The sequence below is a fragment of the Rattus norvegicus genome, chromosome Y (assembly GCF_036323735.1).
Source record: "Rattus norvegicus strain BN/NHsdMcwi chromosome Y, GRCr8, whole genome shotgun sequence".
In the NCBI taxonomy this organism is placed as follows: Eukaryota; Metazoa; Chordata; class Mammalia; order Rodentia; family Muridae; genus Rattus; species Rattus norvegicus.
This window is the reverse complement of record NC_086040.1, coordinates 44,651,046-44,664,575: the sequence shown is the minus strand read 5'-3', so window position 1 is coordinate 44,664,575 and position 13,530 is coordinate 44,651,046.

Below are 13,530 nucleotides of genomic sequence, written 5' to 3'. Positions count from 1 at the left end.
ATTGAACTCAGCCCCTTTGGAAGAGCAGTCAGTGCTCTTAACCACTGAGCCATCTCTCCAGCCCTAAAATATAGTTTCTTAAGAGAGCAGTATAGCGTGGGAAGCAATAAAGATGCCCCATTTATGGATGAGCACTCAGTCTCTTTGAACCCCTGGGACTCGGGAAGCACCTTGGACAAGGAGGTGGGAAGAGTGTAAGACCCAGAGGGTGAGAAGAAGGGCTGGGATTTGCTGCCTTCAGGACATGACATGGCTGCTGCAATTGTGAGCTCACAGCAGCTGTGGTCACCTGCATAGGTCTATAAAGGTCCACCAGCTAGACAGAATCCCTTACTGAGGAGGTTTTCAGGTCCTGATGGCTGCTGGGGTAAAAGAATCATTCTTCTCTAAGGGTTCCGTCACTGGTAGAATTCCCACATTCCTGTAGATGGTCACACACCCATAAGTACATAACCAATGCTAACTGGGCTTAGTGGTTAAAGGTTGGGAAAGAATTTATGAATTTTGAGGGATGGTTATTGGCAGGGAATTTGGACAGTGCTGAGGGTGAAATGGAAGAGGTTATGGCCATGTTTCATTGTATACATGTATGAAATTCTCAAGGATAAAGACAATTTATTATTTAATAGAAAATTTAGACTATTAGCTTTAGCTCCGTAATATAAGGCTGTATGACTTTAAAGAATTCAAATATTGAACATAAATCAAACTAATTGACTGCCTTATGATTCAAGGAGCAAATTATACGTACTTAATATAATACACGTTCTCCCTCTTTCAGTCTCTTTCTATCTCTTTTCTCTATGTCTCTCTGTCTCTCTCTCTCAAACACACACACACACACACGCAGATGCACACTTACATTATTTTTATGTTAAGGTGTTAAAATTCATGACACAATCAATGTGAAGGAATAGAGGTTTTATGGGCAAACAGTCACAGTCATTGTGTTCAGACTGTCGTGGAAATGACCACATGGCAACAGTGTATTGATCTGTGTCACTGAGAACTTGCAGGAGCCCTGTTTATATTTGGGTGGATCAGGCATCCAAGAGTTCAGTCTGAACCAGCCAGCTCCCTCCTTCTTGCCCCAGTGACCTACTTCTGCTAGGGCACATCCTGAAAGATTCCTCCACCTTCCTAGACAGTGCCATCAGCTTGACACAAAGTGTTCCCACAGATGAGACCCTGGGGAAATTTCACACTCAAGCCCTAACAACAAGGAGCGAGGCAACTGGGAAATGCTTTATGAAAACAGTTTAATTTCAGTTCTGTAAACAGGACAGGGAAGAACCCTTTGATATGGATTGATTTAGTCTTTAGCTTACAGAGTGCACCCCAAAAGATACATAGTGTAGAAAATGCACAGTTTTCTATGTAGCAAGCATGGTGCTGAAAACAACACATTAATGAAAAAAAATGCAAAGAACTGGGATATATAGTAACAATTCCAATAGTCAGTTTAAAAGGCTTTTTATTTTTATATGCGAGCTGTCGTTATTAGTTCCCACCTGGGTTAATTTTACAAGGAAAGAAAATCTCAAGCTCTGACTATCCCATCGACCATGGTGTCATTCATCTCGGTGTTATGGGTCTCTCATCTAGGGATTAATAATCAGGGTTTGACCACAAAATCCATCAGCTCAATACATGAGGCTTTAGCGGAGAAAGTGAGGTAACAAGTATGTAATGCCCTTTAGTGTCTTCTCTGCCTGTCTGTTGCATGCATGCCTTGTTGTTGACTATTGTCAATGGTAGTGGTTGTTGTTGTTTTTAAATATGAAATGTTGAATGCAAGGGCAAGTGGCAGTGATCCAATAGATCTTTGCATCCTCACTTTCTCTTTCCTATCTCGCGCTAAGTCTCCCAATCCTCAGCAATCATTCAAATACACTGAAACAACTCAAATATAATGAAACAAGGTGAAATCAAGACACTGAAACAACTCAAATATACCGAAACAAGGTGAGGTCAAGATGCACTTGCCATCTATAATTTGTGTTTGCATGTTGACCATAATCGTTTGGTAACCCTTAAAAACCACATGATGGGACTTAGGAGGATCGGTGGGTGAAACCGCTTGCTGTCTAGGCAGAACTGAACTCAGATCCCAGTCATCATGAAACAGGCAGGGGAAACCTGTAACCCCAGGGACAGGAAGGGGGAACAGAATCATTAAAGTCTGCAGGCTTCCAGCCCGGAGGAAATTTTGAGAATTTGGGATCAGGCAATGACACCACCTGTCTTAGTTAGGGTTACATTTCTGTGAGGAGACACCATGACCAAGGCAACTCTTAATAAAGGAAATATTTAATTAGGGCTGACTTACTGTTTCAGAGGTTCAGTCCATTATCATCATGGTGGGAAGCATGGCAGTGTCCTGGTATACATGGTGCTGGAGAGTGTTCTATATCTAAATCCGAAGGCAGCCCAGAAAGAGACTTGTAGCCACAGGCAGCCAGGAAGAGCATCAAATCTACCTCATTGGGCAGAGTTTGAATACTAGGAGTCCTCAGAGCTGGCCTACACAGTGACAAACTTTCTCCAACAAGGCCACACCTCCTATTAGTGGTACTTACCATGGGCCAAGCATATTCACACCACCGAAGTGCATCAAAAGAAAATCGCAGAGAGACAAAGAGAAAGATACTGCATGGTATCCTCTTGTAGCACGGTGCTGCAACCCCCCCACACACACACATAAACCCATGCACCTGTGCACACATGAGCAGATTTATTTATTTATTTACTTTGTTTTATTTTTTTTTCCTTAAAAACTTGGTACATTCACATAATGTGTTTGAGCGAATCCATCCCCATCCCCTCCCCTCAAATCCCTCCCCTTTCCTCCCTCCTAATACCACTTGCATTTTAATAGAAACGTCTGAGTCCATTTATTGCTGACTAGATATGTGGGGGTGAGTACAAACGTCCAGTGGAGCATGGACAGCCGTCAGGGGCCAAATCCATGAAGAAAATGGGCCCTCTGACCTGTAGTCATCAGTTGCCATTAGTTCCTCAGTAGGGGGAGGGGAGCTTCAAGACTTTCCACCCGACTATTCTGGGATTTATCTGTGCAGATTTTGTAGATGGCATCCTAGACACTGTGAAACATATGAACACACAAACACACACACACACACACACACACACACACACACACACACACACACCAAAATTTAAACCCGAGGATGGTTTTTAAAAGGTTACACAATGTCCTAAATTCAGTTCCTTGGTGTGAAATATTTGAACTCCACACCAGATCATAATACTATCTATATAAAATAAAATTATTCAAATGAATATTTTAAAGTTCAGCGGATATTTATCTGTTAAATAGCACAGGCTGAATGAAATCAGTTGGTGCCAAACTTCCCTAAGGCTGCACAAGAAAAATTGTAAATCAGAGTTCAAAAGCATCAATACACAAGGGTGAGGGTATCATCAGAGATAGAGGACCTACAGGATAGGGTACAGAGGCTCAGTAGACCAGACAGGTGGATCATAAGCAAAGAGCCTGGAAAACGGGCCATTCATACCTTGACAACCTTCAAAGGCTAGGGGAAACGTAAGGGATAGGTACCACCCAAAGTGAGAAAAAAAAAACTTTAATACATTTACAGGACACTTAGCTTCTAAATACAGTGTGGATTCGAATCTACAGTGTGATTATTTTCTTATGATTATGTAAGATGCTAATATATGGAAATCATGTGTAGGTTATATGGGAAACTTCAACTTTCCAAGAGATTTCTAAATAAATGTGTTTCTTAATGCAAAGTCGGTAGTGATATTTATTCCACTTCCATTTTTCAGGTCTCTGTCTATTCTAAAATATATGTGTTTATTTTATCTACAGTAGAAAATGTCCTTGTAATGTAATGAAACATTAGTCAGCCCAACTAAGATGTTTTCTGGAAATCAGTTAACCTCAGGCACTGAGAGCTGTGATGACTTAAGATGACGCTAAAGCACTTTCAGGATCGCGAACTTATGAGCATGGGCTTGTGGACACATTCACTCACAAAAGTGACCACACACACAGACACAGACACACACACACACACACCACACCACACACACAACACACACACACACACACACACACACAGTGGACATCACTAACTATACCTCAGCTAGAGCTATGGCTTTGGGATCCTGGAGGAGGTGGCACTGGGTTTATATGGCCTTATACTTAGGCACAAGCATACAGCCACACTCACAACTCTCCCTCTGGTCCCCCTCTTCCTTCACAGCGACTTCCAACACAATTTGTTATTTCTGATTTTATCCATCCAGTCTGGTCATCCCTCTTCCAGAACATAAATTTTGTTCAGTGTTTGTGTTTGTGTGTGTGTGTGTGGGTGTGTGTGTGTGTGTGTGTGTGTGTGTAAGAGAGACTCTGTGTGTGTGTGACAGAGAGAGTTAGAGAGGGAGAGAAAGAGAGAGAGTGAAAGAGAGAGACAGAGAAATAATTAGACACCCAGTTAACACATGAGCATGCACACACATGTGGAAGACCAAGGTACATTCAGGAAATATCCTTAATGTCTTGTCTGTCTTGTTCACTGTGGCAGCAACTCTCACTCACAGGCAAAGCTCCACTTGGTATGGGTCATCTTTCCAGACAGCTTGCTCTGGGCATCATGCCTCTGCCTTCCTAGGTGGAATTAAAGGATGGTCTCCACATCCATGGGGCATCTATGTAAGTTTCTGAGGAGCGAGTACTTAACTGCTAGACGGTCTCCCTAGCCCCTTCCAGAACTTTCTGTCCCAAAGCCCCTTTACCTTTCTTTTTGAGATTTATCGAGTATGCTTGACAAATGGAGACTGTATACATTTGAAGTATGAGGTGTAATATTCTGATCATATTATACATTGAACAAATATTTTAAGATCAAGCTCATTCTCTCTCTCTCTCTCTCTCTTTCTCTCTCTCTATCTCTCTCTCTCTCAGATCCACTGTTTTAACATACACCACATACACAAAACCTCAGTGACATCAGTTTGAAGGGTTAAAATTTCTAATAGTTAGTCATGAACAAAGTCTGGCTATGCCTAAAAAAAATTGAGGTAGGGCTCACTGGCCCGACTATCAGCTCCCAAGGACACTGGCCATCTGGAGCCACCCCCTCCCCTTCCTACACTCCCTGAGGATGGGTCATCCCCCTGCTGCAGTGAGATGAGTTGCCCTGCCCACATTGCTGAGATCCTAGATTACACATATGCTTTGTTGATGTACCTCCGTGCCAAAAGTAACTGTGCACCCTTTGTATTAGCCAATGATGTGTATCCACACGAAACCCCTGGTTTTCCTTATATAAGCTCCTGCCTAGGGAGGCTCAGGGCTTGACTCAATCTCCTGTGTGAGATACGTGTCAGCCGGAGATCTCGTAAATAAAACTGCCTCTTGTTGATTACATCAAGAACGGCGTCTTGTGTTTCCTGAGGGTACCACAACCCGTGACTGGAGCGAGAGTCTTCCGAAGTCTGGGGGTCTTTCAAGTTTACTGTTCCCAGGCTCTGATGTGTTGTTCATCCTGTAACCGAGTGATGTTATGCATTCTGTCCAATCTATTTCTCACAAGGAAAAATGAGGATGCCAGTCACCCAGTTAAAACCCTCAAATGGCTCCATGTCACTGAGGTTACGTTGCAAAGCCCCTCTGTTGAAGTCCCTCCGTTGATAGACAAATGCTGTTCCAGAAAGACCAAAAGCTATGACACACCATACCGAGGCTGGGAAATCATAAGTTTAGTTTCTTGTGTTTGTAAACTGAACAGAAAATGGGGATTACAAGACAAGGAGAATGTAAAATTTCGTGTTCCTATAATACTAAGTCACATAGGATATAGAGCGGCTGAACTCAGGTTTTGACAGGGGTGTGGTTGGGGGATTCATGTGTGTGTATGAGTTGAGTGCCTTTTCACATGTGTGAGGGCACATACAAGTGTACATACGTGCAGAGATGAGTAGAATGTGCATTCTCTTACTCACTATTCTCCGTCTTTCAATGAACCACAGCCCACTATTTTGACTTGTGTGGCTGGCCAGGATGCTCTTGACAATCGAAAGAGTAAGGACAAAACAGCTCCCTTTGGCAACCATCTCTGCTAAGCGAGTTCCCCATCAGAGCCAGAGGTTTTTCACTGCTGCTTCAGGTCCTGATCATGGCTGTAATGCCTGTCTGTGGTGCTGACCTTTTCCTCATAAAGTTCTTTCTAAGGAGTAATTTACCTCCACCCTACAATGTTGAAGACAGGATTAGCCATGCCTAGAGTTTTACAAAGGTGCAGAGAGAATATGAACTGTTCAGGCTTGCAAAGCAAAGGCTCTTGCCCACTGAGCTATCTTCCCAATCCCCATCAGGATATTGTCTATTGCATCCTTCATGCCATGCTTTCTGCTGTGTGTGTTTCTCAGTGTCCCAAGGGATTTTCTCTCACAAAAACGGTTCCACCTCCACATGGCTCTGTGCTTGCACCCAGAACAGACTGTCTCTTTTATCAGGAGAACTAATTCAGAGGTGGACATGTTCTGATTGCAGCCTGTAAGTTACAGAGAAGAATAACTGCATCTTCAAGACTTGGGCTTTCTTACCCTGTGAACTGAAAGCTGGTGTCCCTCCCTGGAGGATTGAGAAATGGAGAGAAGTATGAGGGAAAGAGAAGGAGGCAAAGGTGTAGGGGAGAGGTTGAAGTCACACTAAAATTTCCAAGTTAGCGTCAAACCTGAAGAGTAGACAGGGAGAAATTGACAGTGTTACTGCTGTCACCACACACACACACACACACACACACACACACACACACACACACATCTGCTGTGCCTCTGGTGTCATTACCCCACTAAATAAAATGCTCTATTAGGCTTATCTGTCCATCTCAAGAGTAGCCTGTAATTAAATAACCACCCTTTAAAATCCTGCTAGACTGAAAGAAAGCCATTTGAGCATTTTACTTAGCTGATGAATTACACAGACCAGTGGTCCTTGATAAATAGGAATGTTCTAAAGAGATGCATGAGAAAAAGTAAACACGTCTAAAACAATTGATGGGGGATTAGGTTTCAAGTCTCCCACCTCACTCAGTAGACTCTGTCCCCAGCAGGGAGCAGAGCCCAACTAGGACCAGCTGCAACACTGGTCTTCCAGAGTGTGTAAGGTACAGAAGGGCCCCTTTCAGGACTCTGTCAGACCTCGCTTTTCCCAGAACAAATGCAGTTGCTGCCATCCTGAGACACTGAAGCCAAAAGAGTGAGGACAAAACAGCTCCCTTTGGCAACCATCTCTGCTAAGGGAGTTCCCCATCAGAGACAGAGGTTTTTCACTGCTGCTTCAGGTCCCGATCATGGCTGTAATGGCTGTCTGTGGTGCTGACCTTTTCCTCATGAAGTTCTTTCTAAAGAGTAATCTGTCTCCTGATCCTTCCCATGGAACCCACCATGCCATTTACATAACCGATGTCAGAATATCTTTTTAAAAAGAACACAACTCAATCCAATTCTACCCTCTGGCATCCAAATCGCTTATCATTTTCATAGCAAAGTACTTTAGAGTGCTGACTCACTCCTGAATCAAAAATCTCATCTAAATCAGTTCCTGGTGAGACTCGGGTATGATTCACCTTGGGGCATATCTCTGCACCGTTTATGAGTCTACAGAATCAAGAAAACAAGATGCATGCTGCAGCTAGCATAAACTGGTTAATTATAATCTCTGATCAACTCAGCATCATTTGAAGAGAGAGAAAGACAGACAGACAGAGATACAGACAGACACACAGGTGAGGGGGGGTTTAGCAAATGTCTTATTGTGTTATTCTTTTGGTCTGTGGACAGGCCTATGAGGAATTGCATTGATTGTTGACTGACTTACGAGGGCCAAGCCCACTGTGGGCTGCACCATTCCCTAGGCAGGCCATTCTGAGATGTATAAGAAAGCTAGTTGAGCTTGAGCAAGCCAACAAGCAGAGTCCCTTGGTGGCATCAGCCTCAAGACCTTGTTGTAGTTCCTACTCTGACTCCCCTCCATGACCTGAAAGTTGAAGTCAAAATATTTTTCTCCCCTACACTACTTTCCATCCAAGCATTTTATCACAGCCACAGAAAGGAAAGTAGAACAGACTCCATGAGGCAGCAGGGTGGAATGATGCTTCACAGATTCTCAGGAGCCTGTGCTTGCAGCTTCTGACTCTTCTATCACTGTAAGCCACAGTGAACTGGGCAGGCTCAAGGGAAGGAAGGACAGTCTGCATTACGTAGGAGATGACACAGTGACTTCTGTCCTCATTCCATGTACAAGAAAGATTGCTAATGACCCAGTGGTTATAATGTTTATCAGTGGAAACAGAAAGAGAGGATGAACTTAACGCTTCCTTCAGGGCCAACAAGAGGACCAGAGGCAGAAGTTAAGCTGGACTCTGTAGTACATTTCCTATGTGGTCTACCTTCCCCCACCTAGTAACCAAACAGAAGGTTCTCAGTCAAGAAAGAAAGAAGAGAGCCACAAGACAAAAGAAACACAAGTATCTCAATAATGCCCCTGCCTCAGCACCACAGCCCAGTGTTTTGTGAGTCTGTGGACATGTCTACGAGGAACTGCTTTGATTATTCACAGACTTAGGAGGTTCAAGCCCATTGTGGGCAGTAGCATTCCCTAGGCAGGTGGCTTCTGAGCTGTATAAAAAGACCCAGTTTTGGAGCTTGTCTGCTGCTCATGTTTTGTTTTGTTTTGTTTTTTTGTTTTCTAACTGACAGAGAGGGCTACGGTATTGCCTACAGCGAAGCATTGAGCCTGCTGCACCAAACTCAGCATCTTATTGTAAAAGAACTCAAGGAAAATTCCAGATCTCATGAAACAGATAGTGGCCACCTTCCACCTTCTCCAATTTCTAGTCATTAACAAATTTTTAAGCTCCTGTTATCCCAACTTAACCACAACACAGTCTGATTTTCATAAGACTGCTGGCACTCAAGCAGTGAAAGCCACCAGACAGAGGAAAGAGGTAACAAATCTTAACATCCACCTCAGTTCCCAACTCAAATGCTTACAAAAGCCTTGTCAACCTTCAGTCAAAACAGGCATCAAGTTTCTCTCATTACCTACCATTTAATTGTCAAAACATTTGCACGTCTAAGTTATTTCTGTTAAAGGGGTGGGGGAACTACTTTCTACTTTATGAGCCATTTACTTTAGTGTTACAAAGCAGAGAAGAGGACAATCCAGTCGACATTTACTCTAATAGGTGACTGATGTATGCATGAGGCCGTTCCTATTTCTCCAGTAACTATAAACCTAGATGCCTTTTCCTTTAAGGATATAGGAAACTAGCCTTCTCCCCAATCCTTCCTTTCTAATTCAGCAGTTCTCATGATCACGCTGGCATCCACCTCCTACCAGATCAGAAAGACTGGCCACAATCCCATCTGCCATTAAGGATGAGACCCCACTGTGGGATGGAGAGACGGCTCAGTAGCTAAAAGCACTGGCTGCTCTTGCAGGGGACTCAGGTTTGATGTCTTGTACTGACATGGCAGCCCCCACACATCTGTAACTCCGCTTTCAGGGAAGACCATCTGCTGGCTTCCCTGAGCTCCAGGCATGCCCAATGTAAATATACATGCATGCAAATAAAACACCCCTATAAATAATATATATATACGTATATATATATATGTATGTATATATATATATATGTATATATATATGTATATATATATACGTATATATATATAAGACTTAGAAGACAAGGAGGAAAAGATAAAGAAGAAAGAGAAGGAGGCAGCCCTATGAAAGCCATAAAGACACTGCGTTCAATTTTTTTTTTATTTACTTTATTTATGAGTACACTGTAGCCATCTTCAGACACACCAGAGGAGGGCATCAGATCCCATTACAGATGGTTGTGAGCCATGATGTGGTTTCTGGGATTTGAACTCAGGACGTCTAGGAAGAGTAATCAGTGCTCTTAAAATCTGAGCTATCTATCCAGTTCCTTGATTATTTTAACTTTGTACTCCATATGTCCGGGCTCTTACTTTGAAGGAAATGCTGGGAGTGTGTGTGCACACTGTATATTATTAATCTGGTGCTGATGTATAGAGATAGGTGGATCCTGAGGCTTGAGAGGCCAGCCTATCTAGCCTAACTGGTGAGATCCAGGACAATGGGAAACCTTGATTCAGATGATTTGGGTGGTGTTCCCGAGACTGACACCAGTCTTTCAGCCTCCACAAACATGTGCACACAACCGTGAGTACACATGATGCATACATTACAAAAATGAAAAATGAAATGTGGTAATTCAATAAAGAAAGCTCCTTTTCAGCTGGTGAGGTATAGAAAGTATTGCTTCTACGAGTATAGTTATCTCTGAAGAGGAAGTCAATAAATGACTCAGACAAGAGCTTTTGAAATATCAGCTGCCTAGCCAGGGCCAGACCTCCTCTCTGTCTGCAATTACCTTCTTAACATGGCTCCACATTGTCTCATGGGACCCAGGTTTCCCCTTCCCCATAGCTCTGCCCTACTTTGAGCCTACGAACCCACAGAGCTAGCCAAGAAAGGAGGGGAGAAAGAACACAAAGGCCTGAAGAGGAGGCTGCCAGTAATCCAGTCATATACACAGACCATTCCATTGGCACTAAGTCCATGGATGCCAGGCAATATCACTGAGCTGGATGCCCAGGAGGCAAAGGCACGGTTTAATAATCACATAGGTGGCAGTTTTTCCCACAGTAAGTATAGCCAGCTGTGAACACAGTCAGAATGACACCTGTCTGTGAAGTGTGAACTCCTGAGTGTGTGTGTATCCTTGTGTAGAAGGACTGTGTGTCTATGTGTGTGCGAACGCCTGCATTTTTATTTAAGCTGGGTTTCTTTCTATTAATTTCATATATTTTTAGTCCTGGGACTATTCATGACTTAATAAATCTTCCCATATTTCTTCCACTGTGCCTGTTTTCTCTGAAAACCCCTGCTGGTCACCCGAGGGTGTGCTTTACCTTGTCAATGATTTCAGGGGACTCGTGGGTGAGACACTTTCCGTGAAGCCCAGGAGAAAAGAAGAGAACAGAAGCCCCACCTAGGCAACATTGGGTACAACTTTGTCTGAAATGATTCTGTGTGGGCGAGAACTCGGATAAGAGAATGCGATGTGAGAACTGAGCTCAAGCTGGACACACAAATGGGGACATTTAACCCCAAACAACCTCCCCACCAAACGGTGCCTGCGGGTTTAGGAATAAAAGTACCCTTCCATGGAGAGCCCAAAGGAATCTGTACTGAGTCTGTTGGGACACTGGGGAGAATAGAAAGCCTTTGCCTCCGCTCTCAGTAGAAGAGATGGCAATAAAATGGGTTACGGATGTGGGGTTATTGGCAGAAGCAGATTTAAAGAAAAGAACTTGACTCATCAGCTTTGACTTGAAATCTTTATTTTGGCAAGTGGTGGTTATTAGATGAAGATGCCTCACACATCCTCCGTTCATTCACCATGGCACTTTCAGCCCATGTCAGCTGGTTATGTGTTCATGGATTAAAAGCCTTTTAATAATATCTATTAATTTTTTTTTTGCTCTCTCCCAGGGCAATGTAGTAGCAAAACGCGCTGTATGTCCATTATCTGAAGCCTGGACCAGAAAGATAAAGGCCCAAGGTTTACAGGGCAGGTGGAAACGATCAATTATACCCCCACAACTGACAGCATAGCTCTCTTACGTGATCAGGAGGAGTGCTGGAGTTAACCTGGAATTCAGTAGCAGCAGATACCCTCTGTGACCGATTTGGCTTCCCCGGGTGCAGGTCTGTCTCTTGTGGCAAAAGGCAGGGAGTGTTCTACCAGCAACTCTGAGAAGCAGCAAGAGGACACTTCATGGAAACCAGGGCAGGAGAGAAGAGAGGAAATGTGTCCTTCTCTGGCTCATAAACAAGAGGTCAGAGACCTGAGTACCTGCTTCTAACTGAGTACAGAGCCACTCCCACTTTGTGTGTATGAACTCTGCTGGGGTCTACAGTCTATGATCGTATTCACTTTCAGTCCATCATTTCCTACCAGAAGGAGATGACAATCAGCTCCATCTAAAGTGACACTGAGAAGCAGGCCAGTTACGGCATGGAGTACAAGACTAAGTAGCATCAACACAGACATACACTTACATGCATACAGACATGCATGACACATATATCCGCATGCATATGCACACCAAGAACATGTGCACACATGCATGCATGCACACATAAGCATACATACATGGAATGCACTGATAATTTTATAAATGCATATATACATATTAGCGTGTGTGCACTTAGTTTCACACATGTGATATCTTTTAACTATATATATACAATATACTATACATATATATATATATATACACACACACAATACATACAAACACATATATATAAACAATACACATACATATACATACATATATATGTGTATGATATATATGTATGATATATATATATACATATTTATATATATATATATATATTTATATATATATTTATTTATAAAATCCTAGTTTTGTGGAATCTGATTATTGTATTCACCCTAGAAAGAGTCAGCCATTTGGTGCCCATCCTGACAGATTTTCTTTTAAAATGCGTGACTGCAAAGAAGCAGGTCACTAAGTCAGTAAATTGTCTGCCTCACATAATAGTCTGCCTCTCTAGAGTTGTCATAAAGCACTCTAGCCAAAAACAACTTGTAGAAGGAAAACATTTCTTTGGCTTGCACCTTGGCTTATCAGCATTTGTGGGCAGTCAGACAGGAACTCAGTAGAGAATTACAAAGGAATACTACTCACAGCTTTACTCACTTGCCCTTGCTAAGTTGGCGTTCTCATGAAGCCAGACACCCTGGCCTAGAAATGATGACACCCACAGTGGGCTTGGGCCAGCTTCATCAACTGTCAGTCGAGACAGTCTCTCACACTTTAGGACACAAGCCAGTCTGATGGTTGCAGCTCTTAAGTTGAGGTTCTCTCTTCCCAGGTGACACTATGCCAAGTCTCTTCTAATTTATGTCAAGATGTCAGTGAAAATCAACCAGGATACAACATAAGCATGAAGACCTGGGTTTGATTCACGGAACCCACATCAAAATGTGAGTGGAGAAAGCTTCTAATGCCAGTTGGGTAAACAAGGACAGGATCTGCAGGATCTGCTGACCACCACAGCTGGCATGATTGGTAAGCTCAGGCTCTCAGGTGTAAGACCAAGGAAGCACAAAAACGAGTGAGAGGAGCACCTCCAGGCCAAGAAGGAGGAGATCATTAAGACTCTGTCCAAGGAGGAAAAGACCAAGAAATAAAGCTTTCTTCATGTCTGTGCATAGTGACCTCACTGTGGCCTCACATGATCAGTCATTAAAATAAAACAATCCTTAAATTAAAAAAGAGTTACCTTGCCTATGGTGTCTTTTCACAGCTATGGAAATCTAATTAAGACAATGTGTATTCATGCTGCCATTTCTGTTTCTCTGGAAACCCTAATACAATAGTGCTCTAGAGAGAGGAACAAGT